The following is a 16,731-nucleotide window of genomic DNA, read 5'->3' as shown; positions in this document are numbered from 1 at the left end:
GTACTATATTATTTCTATTTTCCTGGTTTTGACTGGACCACATGGAAGATTAAATTGAAGAGCTGTAAGTAAACGTAAGGACTGAAGAACATCCTAGAGAAAGGAGATCAACTTTCTCCTCTATCTGAGCATACAATAAGATGAGGTATAATTTATCTGATTCCACATATGATATAATAAGGCAGTACTAACTGACTCTGCTGCTGAGACCCACCATTTGTGCAAAACCCTGGACATATTCCAAGAAGTTTACTTTAAATACACCCAGGATCCGTGGGGCTATCATTTCCCATGATACTGTCAGAAAGAAGGAGCCTACTCCTGATGGGGTCACTATACTGAAACTTTATCCAGGCATAATTAGGTGAATACACAGAATGCCTAATACTTTGCAATTCTGTGTCATTATTCTTTTAGACATAGAACATTTACATCACAAACATTACCCAAATTGGAATAAAAGTATTCATACTCAGAAAAAAAAGGTCTGGCAAACACAGAGACATGCATATTCTAGGGATTTCCTCACATGCAATAAACTAAAATTGAAGAAATTCCCCTCCAATCTACCAGACTTAGGGGGTAACAACTTTTGAGTGGTCGACTACCTAGCACAAATCACTAAGTGCTCAGAATACCAGTCTAAAAATCCAGAGCTGGATAAAATCCAGGCAGCTTGTTTCTTCTTAATTATCAGGAAGGTGGTCTTCAGTTCATTAGGCAGGAATTGATTGAATCAGAGTCTTGGGAGCACTGCCAAGGCAGTCTGTTTCAGGATCAGCTTCTCATGCAGGACAGTTCCACTCTTGCTTTCAGTGCACAGACTCAAATTCTCCAAAGACTGCCTCATAGTCATAGTCATGAACACCCACCAAGCACCAGGCTTGTGCTCAGCACTATGCAGCTCTGTGGCAAAACCTTTGCCAGAGCTAGAAGACCTTGCTCAGGAAGCACTACATGCTTGAAAGAAATCAAAAGACTCACACAATCAACTTTTCTACAGCATTTTCTCTTGGCCATCTGCTACCAATGCTATTTCTAACGAGCAGAACCATAAGCCATTTCCTTCAGCATTTCTAAATAACATGAAGTGTCTAATATAATACATAGCATCTCGAATGAGGTCCATGCCAATAGTGAGTCACAAAGCCTCCCAAGGATTCTGCGTTCAAAAGTCCGCATGGGTTTATTCATATTTCCCCAATCCTCTCGCCAAAGCAGGAATTCCATCAGGATGGTACTGATCACTATGAAAGCCCATTTGAAGAAACATGACAGCCCACACAAGACATTTTTTGATAACTATCCCTGTTAAGTTATTCTTGTGTGGGCAACCTTTGCACAAGTTCCCTAAAATTATTTGGTATGTAAAAGTGAAAATTCAGATGTATTAGACAACAGTACCTTTTTCTACTTCAGAGTCCAAAGCACTCTGCATCACAGGTAGCACGCTCACTGCTGGGTCAAAGATGCACACTCTGCCCTGAAATCATAGGGGTTTGAATCACTAAATAGGTTCCTTCACAGAAACTGTCTATTCAAACTTCAGCACAAGGAGCTAAAAGACTTTCCTATTTTTAAATAGGGCACCAGAAAGGACCTTTAACAGAATTTCCCTAAGGACTTGCATAGTACTCAGTCCTCCTTCTAGTCCTATTTCAGTTCTTTCCATAATCGTGTAATTTGTCAAGATGGAGCTAAAAAAAACCAGCCAGGTTTCTGGCTGATGGTACGAGACAGTTTCACGTGGCATCTCAGGGCGTGCTTGATTTCATCTGTCTGGCTGCTGAAAACCAGCACAAACACACATTACAGTGTCCAGAACACTGCAGGTAGTTATTAAACAATAAAATCATTACAAAAGTAAGATGTACTTCCACTAGAAAACTTTGCCAGTATACACCATGGACTATAGTACTTACTCTATAAGCTTTCCCAATATAGCATATGGAGTAGCAAAACATATAGCGACATATTGTACTCTGATGTTGACTCGTATAACCTTCTGTTCCCATTCTCATACAAGTCCCAGCAGTTCACAGTGCTACAGTGTGTTATTTGGGATGTAGCTAAAATATGCATAAATATTTGACAAACTATGAGCAGACACAGAGCTCTTTGCATACATTTCAACTTTATATTTGCTAATACTACAGAATAGAAACAGAAATGCACCCAGCTCTTCCTGCCATATTTAGCACTTCAAACATCAATTGCAGGTATTTTTTCTTATTGAACAGCCAGCATTAGGATGATATCTGTGTCTACATTATTTTCCCACCAGAAAAGTCATGCCTTACTTACAATGTGAGCAAATATAAAATGCAGCTATTAAAAAAACATATTCTGAACAATGAAATGTAATCTTTTTGCTATTTTGTAACCCATTTCAAGTGGGTTAAAAATGAAAACTGTGTGCAGAAAGAAACCAATTTACAAACCTAGCACGGTAAAACATTAGGTTATCAATAGAGCAGAACAAAAGAATAGAAAATGGGGGAAAAAAGTACAAGTTGAGAGAAAAGCCAGAAAAGGAAGTACTCAAATTCTGGCATTATGAGAAGACATTGATGGACAAATGTAAGAATCAGTAAGACATAGGACACTGTGGGTAGAAAGAACTAAGAATTATTGGGGAAAAAGAAAAAAAAATCTAAAATCATAGAAGTAATTTAAGTTTATCTGGACAGGTTTTGGTAGCTGGGGGGGCCTGCAGGGGTGCCTTCTGTGAGAAGCTGCCAGAAGCTTTCCCATGTCTGGATGGAGCCAATGCCAGCTGGCTACAAGATGGACCCACCACCAGCCAAGGCTGAGCCCATCAGCGGCAGTGGTAGCACCTCTGGGATAATGGATTTAAGAAGGGGAAAGAACCTGCTGTGAAACAGCAGCCAGAAGAGAGGAGTGAAAATGCATGAGAAAATCTGTGTTACAGATCTGCAAAGAGTTATGAAAAAAAAAGGTGGTGGTTGTTTTAAGGAACCACATATTATGGCTTTTATATGCTGGTGTTTAAAGACCAACACAAGATCTTGATATGCCATAGGAAGGATATAGTGAGGGAAAGAAAATTATTAGGAGTGACACACAAGGAAAATAATTACTGGTGACTGGACATGTAAAGATATGAGAAGATTCATGAAAGTAGAAAAAATTTAGATTAAGGGCAGGCAACAGAAGGGAGAGTAGAGATAAGGTCAAAACTATTGACTCTGACAAGCTTGTCTCAGTGTCCTGCCAGCGGACTGAACTGATTTGACCAAGACAAGGGGAAAAACCTACCAACAGCAGTATTACAGTATGATAGTATGGTATATAGCACGATTGATATAGTCTGATCAATCATCCAGTAAAATGGGGAAGGTAGAAATAATACCAAATCCAGAATACTCCAATGAACCTCTGGGATGATATCTAAGGCATAAATGCAAGCGTTCCTCAGAGGCACATGTCAAAGCCTGTGATCCCACATACGGGGTAGACTTGGTTAGGGCAGCTAAGGGAGCGCAAAATTCAATCTCAGGGAAAATTCGATCAACAGGCTTCACAGAATGCCCTGCATCTATATGGCATTCAGAATAGCAAGCTGAGAATAGGCACCTAAAAAAGAGGTGGAATTATCCTTTTAAAAGAATGGTTGCTATAGCAAAGTTACCTTTGGTTTTCACAGCTATGGGACCAAGGGAAGGAAGCTTGAATCTACCTTTCCCATTTTCCAGAACTGCCCTACATTCTACATTACAAAGTACTCCGTAAGGAGATGCTCCTCAGTCCTCCTTGACCCAGGCTGCTAGGCAAAATGAAACGAGGGAATAAGCTAATGGAACTTGTCTCCTGGAATTTTATTGTGCTGATTTTAGGTGGCTTTGGTCAAATGGGTAAGTCATGCTCACATAATCCTCTATAAGAAATATGATAAACCAAACTTACTAAAGAGGTTCCAGATATAACAGGAAGACAGGTAGACAAAAACATTATGGAAAATATTTCTGCCAAGTTTTGAAATGGTTGATTTTGAACATCTGTTTTCTCAACAATTCCAGAAAATTAATTTAAGACTTTTTGCTGACAGGATTCTTTTCAGAGAGACAAAGGAAGTTCAGAAGACAAATAAAAACTATAAAATAATATATATGCTCTTTTACTTTTTTGTAGTCAAAATATAAACTGCTGTTATGAAATAATACTGGTAACTACATACTGAGGTAAGAAAGCAAGCATCCACATAGCAATCAGTACATGCTCACCTGCATTTGTAATGATGCAGACAACTATAACAAGCCAAAAGATGGCCTACAAATATTATAATTTCAAGAACAGGGACTGTAATCATCCTGAGAACACAGATTACCACATTTATATTCCTTAATTATACAAGTTGTCCACAACTGTGTGACTACTTATCAATCAGAACAAGAAAGAAGGCACTGAGGTCTCACAGAAGTGATCTTTTCCTAAAAGGTAAGAAACATCAAGCCTCCACTCCTTCAGCTAACAACCTGTCACTACTTGAAACTATATTTCTCAGAAAGTCCTTAATCAATGGTAAATACAGGCAGTGCACTCTAATGACTAAAAAAAAAAATGCATTTTTTATTTTCAGCTTTCTAAACACCCTCCACTCCTCCCACACATACACATTTGGTACCATTATGAACTAAATACTACTGTATTCAAAAGACTAAATGGATCTAAACACACACTGATCAATCTTTTTCCTGCATACTGTAAAGCCAGATTTATTTCTTTTTCTATCTGTAGATATTGCAGACATCCACAGTGCTGTTTCATTCCCTTGTCTTCTACAATTACAGGAAGACACAAAAAGGCTGGATGAGGTGTCACCAACACACATAGGATGCTCCAAGATATATTATGCTGGTCACCACCACTTAACTCCATTTTCTCAGTACCTACTTAAAACCACATTGCACTTGAAGAAAAGATGAACCCAGGAAAAACTAACATATCTATGTAGGAGAAGTTCACTGATGAACACAATATGACCTCAAATAGCATCAGACTTGCAAGAGACAGTTGGTTTCAATTTCCCAGTCTACTCCATACCTAAATGACTATGATGACAAAAGCATCCTTGTCCACCTGCAGTTGACCAAGAAAGATAGTGCTTTTTTCACTAGAAGAAGAAAGGACTAAACTGCATGAATGGCCTCCTCACTTCAGCAACAAATCTCTAATAATTACATCACATTATCTTGGAAAAAGCTGGCCACATCTCCACAAATACTTTGCTGCTATATTTCCGTCCCTGTTCCAGCATTCTCCATTTTCTGCAGAGTTCCTTGTTTTACACAAACTTCAACCCCTAGTCTCTTGCCTTAATACACAAGATCTCCACTGGGACCAGCTCTTGCATTCCCCTGCACAACCACGGCCTAGCACCGTTTCAGCAGAAAAGGAAACTGTCAGACAACAGAAGAAAGCTCACAAATGCACATACAGCAAATTTCTCAGCAACTGAATCCACATCAGAAAACCTCTGAACAAAAGTGGACTTGCCATTTTGAAAATGAAACATAAAATTCTAAGCTAGTTTCCTTTGGTCAACCCTGCATGCAAAACAGATCCACACGTGAATTATTCTTACTGAATGGAAGGAAGGAAAGATTTTTATTTCTATTTTTACTTCATGAGAGGAGAGATAATAACATATATCTCCTCTGTAAACTACAATTAATTCCTTTAAATGTGGAGGGGGGGGAATAAAAACCCTAATGTGAGCCAGATACGTCACATTTACTAAAACCAATATCCTAGGAAATCACGTATCCCAGGTAACCACTTTTCAGAACAGCTCCTAGAGTTACAGCACAAATTAAACAAAGAGTTAATATCTCACTTTGCCAGGTGCTAGAATTCAGGCTTACAGTGAAGTCTTTTTCTCCCACAAAATGAAGTACCTACAGCTGCTTTTCAGCAACAACTCTGTTAAATATCAAAGAATAAATGAACCCTTAGGGTGAGACACAGTGACATCCAGCTTCTTTAGCCAAAACAGTTATTTGTAACAGAATGTTCTTTTAGGGATCAAACTTAGAGGGAATGATCAAGGCCATAGAGAAAGATGAAGGAACCCCAAGGAAATTATATTCCTTTATAAATGCCCTGTGTCTAAGTAGCAGTGCTAAAGAACTTCTTGATTTAATTTGTATACAGTTCCCTTCAGACTTCTAGAAATTTCAGGTTTAATGATCAAATAATCATTTCATATAAAAGTTACCAAGATAACAGCACAGCTAGGAGATAACAAAAATATCCTTGTTGAATGAACCAGACTGCTGAGGTACCCACTGCTGGTATGCTAAATAAAGCTATTCTAATTCTAAAGAAAGAGAAAACAATAAAAAGCAATAAAAATTAAAACTGCTGCAAGTAAACAGTTCCAGGCTTGGACTGCTGTAATAAATGAATTTGAAGGTACTACACCTGGTGTAACCATTTACACATCAACATGGGGTTTTCTGCACTCTCAGGAGCCTTTCAGTGCACAACCAGTAAAGCAAAAGTAACATTATTTACAACTAGTTGAAGCTCTCGAAGTTGCACAACACACACAAGCCAGTGTATAGATCATTCAAGTCTGGTGAACAATTTTCATCTTAGATTACCCTCAGAAGAAGCACGTGCACCCAAACATCTCTCATTCTCCTCCTGAGCCCTGCAACAGCACAGCCTGGAAATCCCCTGCTCAGGGAGCTGCTCCCCTGGAATGGCCCTGGAGGTCCCGGTGGGCAGCTGCTGACCACGAGCCAGCAGTGCCCCAGCAGCAAGAAGGACCAGCTGCCTCCTGGGCTACAGGAACAGGACAAGTGATCATCCCTCTATTCACTAGACCACATCTGCAATACTGGATCCAATTTGGGGGCCTCCAATAAAGGAAAGACACTAAGAAATTGTAACGAGCTCAGCAGAGGGTCGCCAGGATGGTCAAGCACTTGCTGTGCAGAGTCTGAGGGAGACAGGTTTGCTCAGCCTGGAGAAGAGACAACTTTGCAGTGTCTGACAGCAGCCTGGCAGTACCTATGGGGAGGTCTCTAATTCTCTGCACACTGGTGCATAGTAGAAAGATGATAGGCAAAGGCATGAGGTGAAAAAAAGAGTTTCAGGCTGGATATATATGAAACTTTTCATCATGAGGCCAGTTTGGTGGTGGAGCTGGCTGCCCAGAGAGGTTGTGCAGTCTCTCTCAGTCCTTGGAAGTTTTCAAGAACCAGCCCTCACTGATCTAGTCTGGCCTGCTTTGATCTGGAGGTTGGACCAGAGACTTCCTGAAGTCCCTTCCAACCTGAATTATTCTAGCATCCAAAAGAATTCCATCATTGGGAAATTATCTTTTTTTACTTTGAGTCCACAAGTATTATCTGTAGTTTCAAGTCATTTCCCTGATGCCATTCATTACCTGGCAAAAGCTACCTTAACAGTTATCCAAACCAGCAACTACAGGAACCACTTTAGAGCATGTCACAGTAAAGCTCAAGGCTCTTTTGTCATCACTAAGTGAAGGACACATTTGATGTCACTGTTCTTGAAGACAGGTGAAAAAACTGCAGACATTTCCTGTCAGATTTTGGCCTCATCCTGTCACATGGAAAGTGTTGCAGAACCTAGAGAATAGTGACCTGCTTGCTGTGTAGATTTATCAGACTACAGCGAAACTAGAACTGGAAGTAAAATCTAGTGTGAAATATCAGAAAAACTCAGCACACCACTTGTCACAGGAGACATGGAAACTGAGTAGTTGACCAGAAGGTAAACCATAAGATTCCCAGCTACTATGAGACTTTCATGTTCTAAAGTCAACAACTGATGATACAAGGCTTGATTTCCAAATGCTTGCCTTCAGAACCAGATGCACAAAGCAAAATCAATAATGTGAAGAAACTGAAAAGTCTGAATAATAATGGGATGTACAGAAGCATGATCATTAAAATATGGAAAAAATATTTCCAAATGTTTAACATGAGCAGCATCTACCTTCAGCATGCTGGTGGAAACTGCAGGAACTGTAGAGAGCCAAATGCATAAAAGACAAAAATGGTATCGATTGTAGCTCAGAGCACATTATTGATGTTTATGTCCCAATGCTCCTAATATTAGAGGGACCAAAGTTCAATACTGTTTTAAGGTAAAGAAACTTTTTCTGTGTACGTCATTTGAAATTATTATTTTCACAGAATCACAGAATCAATAAGGTTGGAAAAGACTTCTGAGATCAAGTCCAACACTTCACTGATCACCACCTTGTCAACTAGACCATGGCACTATTGAACACCTCCAGGGATGGTGATTCCACCTCCCTAGGCAGTCTGTTCCAACTTAACAACTCTTAACAATTTAACAACTCTGCTTAACAACTCTTTCTGGGAATAAATTCCTCCTGATGTCCAATCCCAACCTTCCCAGCACGGCTTAAGACTATGTCCTCTTGTCCTGTCGCTGGTTGCCTGGGAGAAGAGACCCACCCCCACCTGGATACAACCTCCTGTCAGGCAGGTGTAGAAAGTGATAAGGTCACCCCTGAGCCTCCTTTTCTCCAGGCTAAACAACCCCAGCCCGCTCAGCCACTTCTCATAGGACTTACCCTCTAAAACCTTCACCAGCTTTGCTGCCCTTCCCTGGATACGCTCCAGCACCTCAATGTATTTCTTGTAGTGAGGGGCCCAGAACTGAACACAGGAGTCGAGGTGGGACCTCACCAGTGCTGAGTACAGGGGAATGATCACCTCCCTGGTCCTGCTGGTCACACTATTCCTGATACAGGCCAGCGTGCCACTGGCCTTCTTGGCCACCTGGGCACACTGCTGGCTCATGTTCAGCCGGCTGTTGACCAGCATCCCCAGGTCCATTTCCACTGGCCCATTTTCCAACCACTCTTACCCAAGCCTGTTAGTCAGAGAAAACTGGATTAAGACAACACAAGCTCTCCATAAGGTGCCATCTTTCAGAACAAAGAGTCTGATAAATTGCAAGTTAGAATCACAATGATGAAAATAAACACACACTTTTTGTTGTTTCTTTGTTTTTCAGATGGCCGGGCATTTAACATCATCAGGAATGAACAAACTACGTCAGATCACAGAAAGTCCACATTCAAAAAACTATGATTTTTCTTCAGCAATTCTACAGACAGTAAAATGGTAAAAGATGGTATTTCTCCTAAGAAAGTCAACAGATTTCAGAATGACCTTATTACTGGAGAGCAACACCAGACCTGCAGACAACTGATATAAAATACCCATGGGGTCTCCATATGTTTCAATTACAGAAATCTTAAGCTAACCTTCCAGTCACCTGAACATAATCTGACAAGAACATTGGCCAATGTAGTACATTAAACACTCTCCTTTCCAGCATGAGGTGGAGAACACCCAGGCAGAGCCACTGTCTCCAGAGAACACAGGGGAAAAAAATGGCTGAGGTCACATTCTGAAGTGAGATAGAAATGTCTACCTACTTAGCAATTCAGCAGTAGACCTGAGGCATCCAATACTAGTGCTGGTTGAATTAAACCCAGGAAAGACTGAGTCCTCAGTATTTGCATCAAGAATGCAATAATCCAACACTGAGTGACCATTATGTCCCTCAAAATACCCACAGCTGCTTTTCTCCCTTCTAAAATAAGGTGCATTTCCAAATGACCACCACCACCCACCACAGAAATGCCCGAGAGAACATTAATTTACATATCCACATTCACATCCTGAGGACTATCACAGCTCTGAGGTCTAACATTATTTCTGTTGTTAAGGTATCAATGTTGAGGCTCAGAGAACCGTAGTACTACAACAAGTTAAACTCACTTTCCTGAACTTTATTGAACAAAGTGCTGTGTGTTCCTACTGAGAACAAAGTGTCACTTCCACAGAGGTACCCCCCAAGCAGTACTAAGGTATCTGACAGAGCTGTAAATCACATAGTTGCTGAACGGGAGAAAGATGATATAAGCTTAAGGCATAATATTTGGTAAGCCAATATATACATATAAATAAGCCTTATATATATATATATATATTTTTTATATATATACATATATAAGGTGTATATTTGGTAAGCCAGTGCTATGAAGTCAGTGGCAACGTGCAAGCTTCATCCATGTCACAAGACTTAGTGGAAACTCCATGGGCCCCACTAGTCTCTTCTTAATCAAGACAAGTCTGGAGAAAGATACCTCCTTGAGGAGTCATCTTAGGAACTGCATCCCAATCAGTTTGGGCCCAGAGGTGCACAAAGCAGTGCTTGTCCCTTGCAGTGACCAAGAGATTCACCAAAACCTCAGACACCTGAACCAGGTGAGGCCTTTGTGGCTTTCTCAGCTCCACTTCTGTGCAACACAGGCACCAGATCTCCTCCCTTGCAGAATTTAAAAGAACAGAAAATAGAGTACTTATCAGGAATACATCACTTTCTAAGCAATAAAAATACTTCTATGGAGCAGAGATGGAATTCAAACCTCTCAAGTTCCACAGCAATAGATGAATTATAAAGACATTACTGCTTTAAACAAAGAGAACAGGATCTACCACGCAGAAGAAAATCTGCCTAAGCAGAAAGCGGTTCATCTCTGCTGTCACCACTGAAAATATAATGACTTAGAAAAGGCACAGTGTAAGAGGGAAGATAAAATTCAGTGAGCTGTTAATGAAACAAAATTTTAAGATCTTCCTGATCATATAAACCCATTCATAACTTGTCAGTATATTACACTGACCTTTGAAAATTATAAATTTAAAAATATCACTCAAGCCTTCATAGAAAAATGTATAAATATTACCGCAGGTTTCAGTGGGCACAGGAGAAGACTCTCAGAATAATTTTAAGGACCTCATGAAGTTAAATATCATTAACATAATACACCCGTAAGGATGAAGGTAATGACAGTAGGACTATATAAGAATTAGAGACACCAAATAAAAGCACTTTACAGACAGCATGGGTAGCCCGTGGGACACAGAGAATGGCACATATACCACGGAGAGAGGCTCTGCTCCCTCATGCTGGTGTGTCTATCCCCTGTAGTCCCCAGCCATTCCTTATATCTGCAATAATATAATAAAACTAATAGACATAACAGGGTCCTTCAAGACCTGAAAGAAGATGGGAGCACATGGTTCTGGGTCTCCACTCCCTTACACAGGTACCACCCAACAACTCCGTCACTTTAAGTTCTCCATTGTGAAGAACAATCTTCTGAAGTTTAAAGACCATAAAGACGTGGTACAAAATGCTTATGTTTAACAGAGTTTCAAGAAGGTAGGGGATCTTAGCTAAATGGATTACAGCTACAGACTTTTGTTCCAATCTGTTTTGTAACGTTTATCACTGTAACAATATATTGTGATACGTACAAAAGAGATAGTGTGAGTAAGATTGGATTTCTGAAAGAAGAAAATATTGGAAGACATGAAAGTAAAAAGAACCCTCAAAAGCCTAAAAAAAAAGTTTTCTAGTGTCTAGTGTGATTGTGTGCAAAAGGAAATTAAAATTCTAACCTATATTTCCCAGTATGCATGTTAGAAGGTAAAGAGATACAGCAGACAGTTCCCAAAATATGTCTGTGTTGTACCAACTAAAGGATCAATGGCTCAACTTGAAAACAGAATTCCAGTCTTCAGTGGACACAATCCTCCACAAAAATAAGAGGACAACATGGAGCAAACAGTCATGCAAATCTCATTTCAAAATAAAAACAGAACACAAAATAAAAACATAGGTTTTTATTTTTAAAAACCCCCAAAGTTCTGATACTAAACATTTGTTTATTAGAGAAAGAAGTGTACATGCATATCCCTGATGGCTGGTAACAATTTGCATCTATTAATCCAGCCAGCCCAGTGTTACATTATTCCCTTCTGTTCAGCCATTTACGTATGCTCTACCCACTTGCCTCAGTGTGCAATTTCATAACGTAATCATTAAAGTGTGTTGATTTTATCTTAGGAAGGAAGGACATGGTAGTTTTAACTTTGCAGTCATTAAACCAACACAAGGAAGAAAAATGGAGAGGTTTCATTAAAAAGGAGTATTCATTAAAAATGGCAACATGGGGATGTAAATGCAGAGTTCCTGCTGGCACCACTTGTATGATAAATGCACTAAGAAATCCAGTCGTTGAGTGTGATTGCAACCAGCCTATAAATAGACACAATACTAATTGCTCATATAAATAATGTCTTTGCAAATGATCCCTCAGTCATATCGTGTTCTGATTAAAGAGCCCTGTATGAAAAGTGTGAACTGAATAGAAGTGCCCCTGAAATTTGTTTCCTCTTTTGGTCAATACAACCACTTGCAACCTCAACCTCCAGGCAACCGAGCACTTTCATTCTCATTGAAATCGGTGGGACACACTTAGCACTTTTAAAAAATAAGGTCTAGCCCTGAATACAAAGGTTTAATAACTTTTGTGATAGAAAACGTAATTCACAATCAGTCAGTTTTAACTTTTGGTAAAAAAGTTTATTTTCTACTTAATAATTCAAACTTAATGCAAAGCTTTTAACAACAGATTTTAAAGCTATTTTGTCACATATGCAGTCATTAAACTAAAAATCACCTAACACTGAAACTGATTTTGCTTCAGCCTTGAAAATGTTGCAGATATTGAAAGAATGACATTATGGTCAGAGGTGAATCACAAAATATTATATCCTAAAAATCATCTCCCAGAAATTTATAGGTATGTTAGATATATGGCTACCATTGGCATTTTTCAGTAACCAAAATTATGTAAGCCCAGTTGCTTAAAGAATCACAGAATTATTAAGGTTGGAAAAGACCTCCAAGATCATCAAAGTCCAACCTTTGACTGAATTCCACCATGCCCACTAAACACATCACAGTGTGCCACGTCTACTCATTTTTTGAACACTTCCAGGGATAGTGACTCCACCACTTCCCTGAGCAGCCTGTTCCAATGCTTAACCACTCTTTCAGCGAAGAAATTTTTCCTAATATCCAATCTAAACCTTCCCACTGCAACTTGAGACCATTTTCTCTTGTCCTGTCACCTGTTACCCGGGAGAAGAGCCCAACCCCCACCGTGCCACAACCTTCTTTTCTCCAGGCTAAACAATCCTAGTTCCCTCAGGTGCTCCAACCCTTCCTTTGTTTACTTTCTCTGGACATGCTTTAGCACTTCAATGTCCTTCTTGTAGTGAAGGGACCAAAACTGAACACTGGTGCAGCCTCGCCGATGCTGAATACAGGAGGAAAGAGCTGTTTAATAGAATAAAAACATTCTGTAACTTAATGAAGTTCTACTTTTTGGGGAATCTAAGGTTGGCACATTCACTCTAGAAAAAATGCAAGTCAAACCAAGCATTTCAAACAAGCAAACAAGTGTGCACACACAGCCACAAAAATCGCATAATTTACTATTAAAGAGATAGAAGAGAAGCAAAAGTTGTGTGTGAGCACATGCATTTGAGCATGCACACACATATTAGTCCTCTCTCTTCTCCATACACTCTCTTCCATCCACAGACACATTCTACAGTATTTAGAGACTGCCATGGGCTGACTATCAACCCAGGCCAAGACCTCTCTGTTCCATGTATGCTCTGATGCTAGATGGGCAGAAGGCCACTATTCTGAAAATCTGAAACAAAGTAATTTTTTTTATTTTCTTTTCCCTTTGAGGCCAATATTTTAGCCCATTCCAGGCACATCATTCACAATCGTTTAAAGTAATTACACAGATTATTTAATTTCTAACTTTTTATTTATTCAAGACATCAAGATACCATTTATACATTCCAGGATGTCATGACCAGTTGAATGTCCTTGTGAATTCAATGAAGTGCTTTATGTGTAAATTTGTCAGCACAGCTTTTTGGTTTTTGTCAGGTGACAGTAATATGGGGTCAGAGCATTCACAGGAATGAACTTATTCCTGTTACTTTAATTCTACAGTTTCTTGACCATTATACAGTCAAGTTCTGTGCAGAAGGTTTTAAGCAACTGGCATCCAGAGTCCGATGTGAGGATACCATGAGCTGAACCCATCAGCAAGCACAGAGTATTAGCATAGCAATATACATGGTTAACATCTCTGTCAGTCTGCAGCAAACCAGCCTCTAATTGCAGGCAGTCTTTGTCTCCTTTATGCAGTACAGCTTTTATGTCATCATGCATTTTAATCTTCTTTCCCTTTTAAGACCAGGTTCTCTGCAGAGATGGGGATGTGCACAGTGCAGGCAATGAGGATGTCTCACACCCAACAAGCACTGCTGCTGGGCACTTGGTGGTAGGCGTACCACAAAGAATTTGAAATCCCATTTAATGTGTTCTTTTTGACTGCATCAAACATAGGCTTCCTACTCCTCTCTTACAGGCCCTTATTAACCTGGTGTATCAGCTACTGTCACATTGTGTTACTCCTCCCTGTCTCTGCTTTGCTACTGTGACAGCTGCATGATCACAGTTCTCCAACAGTCCTTTAAGTATTTTTCCTCACCATGTTTTATACATGGATTGTGCTTCTTGAGATCCATAAGAATTGTACCACTTTCCCTTCCTCATTCTTGCAGAAGACCAGTTTCCTGGATGGCATATGAAAGAAACCAACTGGGTTGGTCTAATAAGCCCCATACATATTAGGATGAAGTATGGGGCACTCCATAGTTGTCCTTCCTACATGGTTTGACTTGTACAGGTAAAAAATTCAATTAGCAGAATGTACAGTCTTCACCAACGTGCAATAACATATCGATGTTGTTGGGCACTACTGAACCACAATGACAATTTAGATTCTACTCTGTAATGACTCATGGACAAACTGATCCCAGGAACACATCTTAGGAAGATCTTTTAGAACAGGATCTCATCTTTTTCAGTGCAATTATGCCATGCAGTTGGCGTAAGTATTTCTTTTCTTCTTGTTTAGTTGTCTTGCATTTGAAGCATTCCTTTCCACTAACCATGAGAAAATGTGATTGATTCTGTGATGCATCTAAAAATCCTATAGAACAGTAGGTAAAGATTACATAGGGAGACATTTTTGCTGGTTTTTATAAATGTATACACATTTTTGTCTGCTGATGGCTGATTCTTTGACTTCATCTATTTGAGCCTAAATTCCAATTTGGTAATGGTTGACATTCCCCAAGAACTTATTCCCAAATGGATAGCACAAATTGGGTGGTTCATTTAAAATAAAGAATAAGATTAGTGTTTATCCTCTCAGTAAAGAAAATGTCTGAAAAAATGAAACTGTGCCCTGCATGATCTTTTATATTAGTATGATGGGACAGACAAAAAATTGAACAAAAGAGTAGGTGTACTTGGCTCTGGATCTACCAGAATAGGTGTTAAAGTAGTTCTCAAACCAATGCTAACAGGAGAAAAAGAAACAAGGATGTCTCTTCCCGTTGCTCAGCGGCAAGAAATATGAGGGAGTGGAAAGTAATTGTTTAGGACTCCTCCCTTTCAGTGTTGTAAGTCCCTAGCTCACAGAGCACAGTTCTGCTCCAATCTAAAGCTGTATTTCCAAAACACTGTGATAGCAGGGAAGATAAAGGATGATAAGTAGGTGTTGAATTTGTGCTTTATAAGATACACTCTTCACTTACTAGACTGCACGCACAGGAATTTTAAGGGTATAAACTCCCAATTTTGTTGCAGTGCATAGCTGATGTTCAGTGTGAGAGATGGTTTCAAAGGCTGCCTGAAGCTTTAAGATTAGGCTGATGTGGGGGTCCCTCTTCTGTGACTGGTTATTTGAAACTGAATCTCTACATTTTCATTATTTCCTTGCATATAAAAAGGGAAAAGAGTTAGTGTTACCATGCAATCTCACCTTTAACAAGAAAACTAAACAAGGCTTTAACATTTCCACTTAATATTTCCTCTGACAAGTTCATTTGTCTTGATTTTCTCATGAAGTTCTGTTACCTATTCTATGTAATAAATACATACAATTTTCTTCATGAGTGGATTGTGGCATGTAGCAATCTTTCATTCTGGCATGCTCATAATAATTCTTCACAATAATTGTAAAGACACCAGAAATCAATCTTTCTCACTTTCACACAGAACAGTGATTTAGGACAAGAACAGGAATTATTCACCTTCTTGTTATAGCTTAAAAACAAACCCCTTAAAGATGCATTGCATTAATACAACAAAATTTTATTATTTTTAAGTTTCATTTTACTCTAAAGAAGAAAAGGGTTTTAATTTGGGTGAGAGAGCTATAAGGAAGAAAAATAATTATAGTATTTATTCAGAGAAATTTCTGAAACAAACTCAGGAGAGACTTTCAAATTCATGCTCAGTTCTTCAACAATTTTCTTGCAAATTTTATACTAGAAAGCTACGTATTCTCTGCTTTACACACACATGAACACCACTGCCATACAATGGCCAGATTCTTCTCCATTTGCCATGTAATCAAGCACCATGGGTGGGAGCAGGACTCTTCCTGACTCAGTCAATGTAAAAATTGAACCAGAAGAGAGATCTCGAGTCCAAAATCTATTAAGGAGATTCCTTAACAGAAAGCTAATAATCAAATGGACAAGTGGGAGCACAAGTTGTACATGCAGAAAGATGTCTTTAGTCCCTTACTGCAATATGCCCTGCAATGCTCTGCTGTCATTTCATGCTGCTACAACACAACTATGCACAGTACACAGTTATTCATGCACTGCTCTGCCTCAGCTGTTTGTATGCAATGGTCACTCAACCATCTCCATTACTTTCTATCTATAACAG

General features: G+C 39.3%; 1 protein-coding gene across 1 annotated transcript in view; it reads right to left on the bottom strand.

Moving 5' to 3' along the window:
* PRKAR2B (protein kinase cAMP-dependent type II regulatory subunit beta) overlaps positions 1 to 16,731 on the bottom strand; it is an 84,655-nt gene that overhangs the window by 23,810 nt on the left and 44,114 nt on the right. The window lies entirely within an intron of this gene.

Source organism: Manacus candei, unplaced genomic scaffold, assembly GCF_025592945.1.
Source record: "Manacus candei isolate 608988 ecotype Guabito, Panama unplaced genomic scaffold, ASM2559294v1 h1tg000063l, whole genome shotgun sequence".
NCBI classification, from domain to species: Eukaryota; Metazoa; Chordata; class Aves; order Passeriformes; family Pipridae; genus Manacus; species Manacus candei.
Note: the sequence above shows the minus strand (reverse complement) of the source record. Positions and strands in the feature narration are given on the sequence as shown.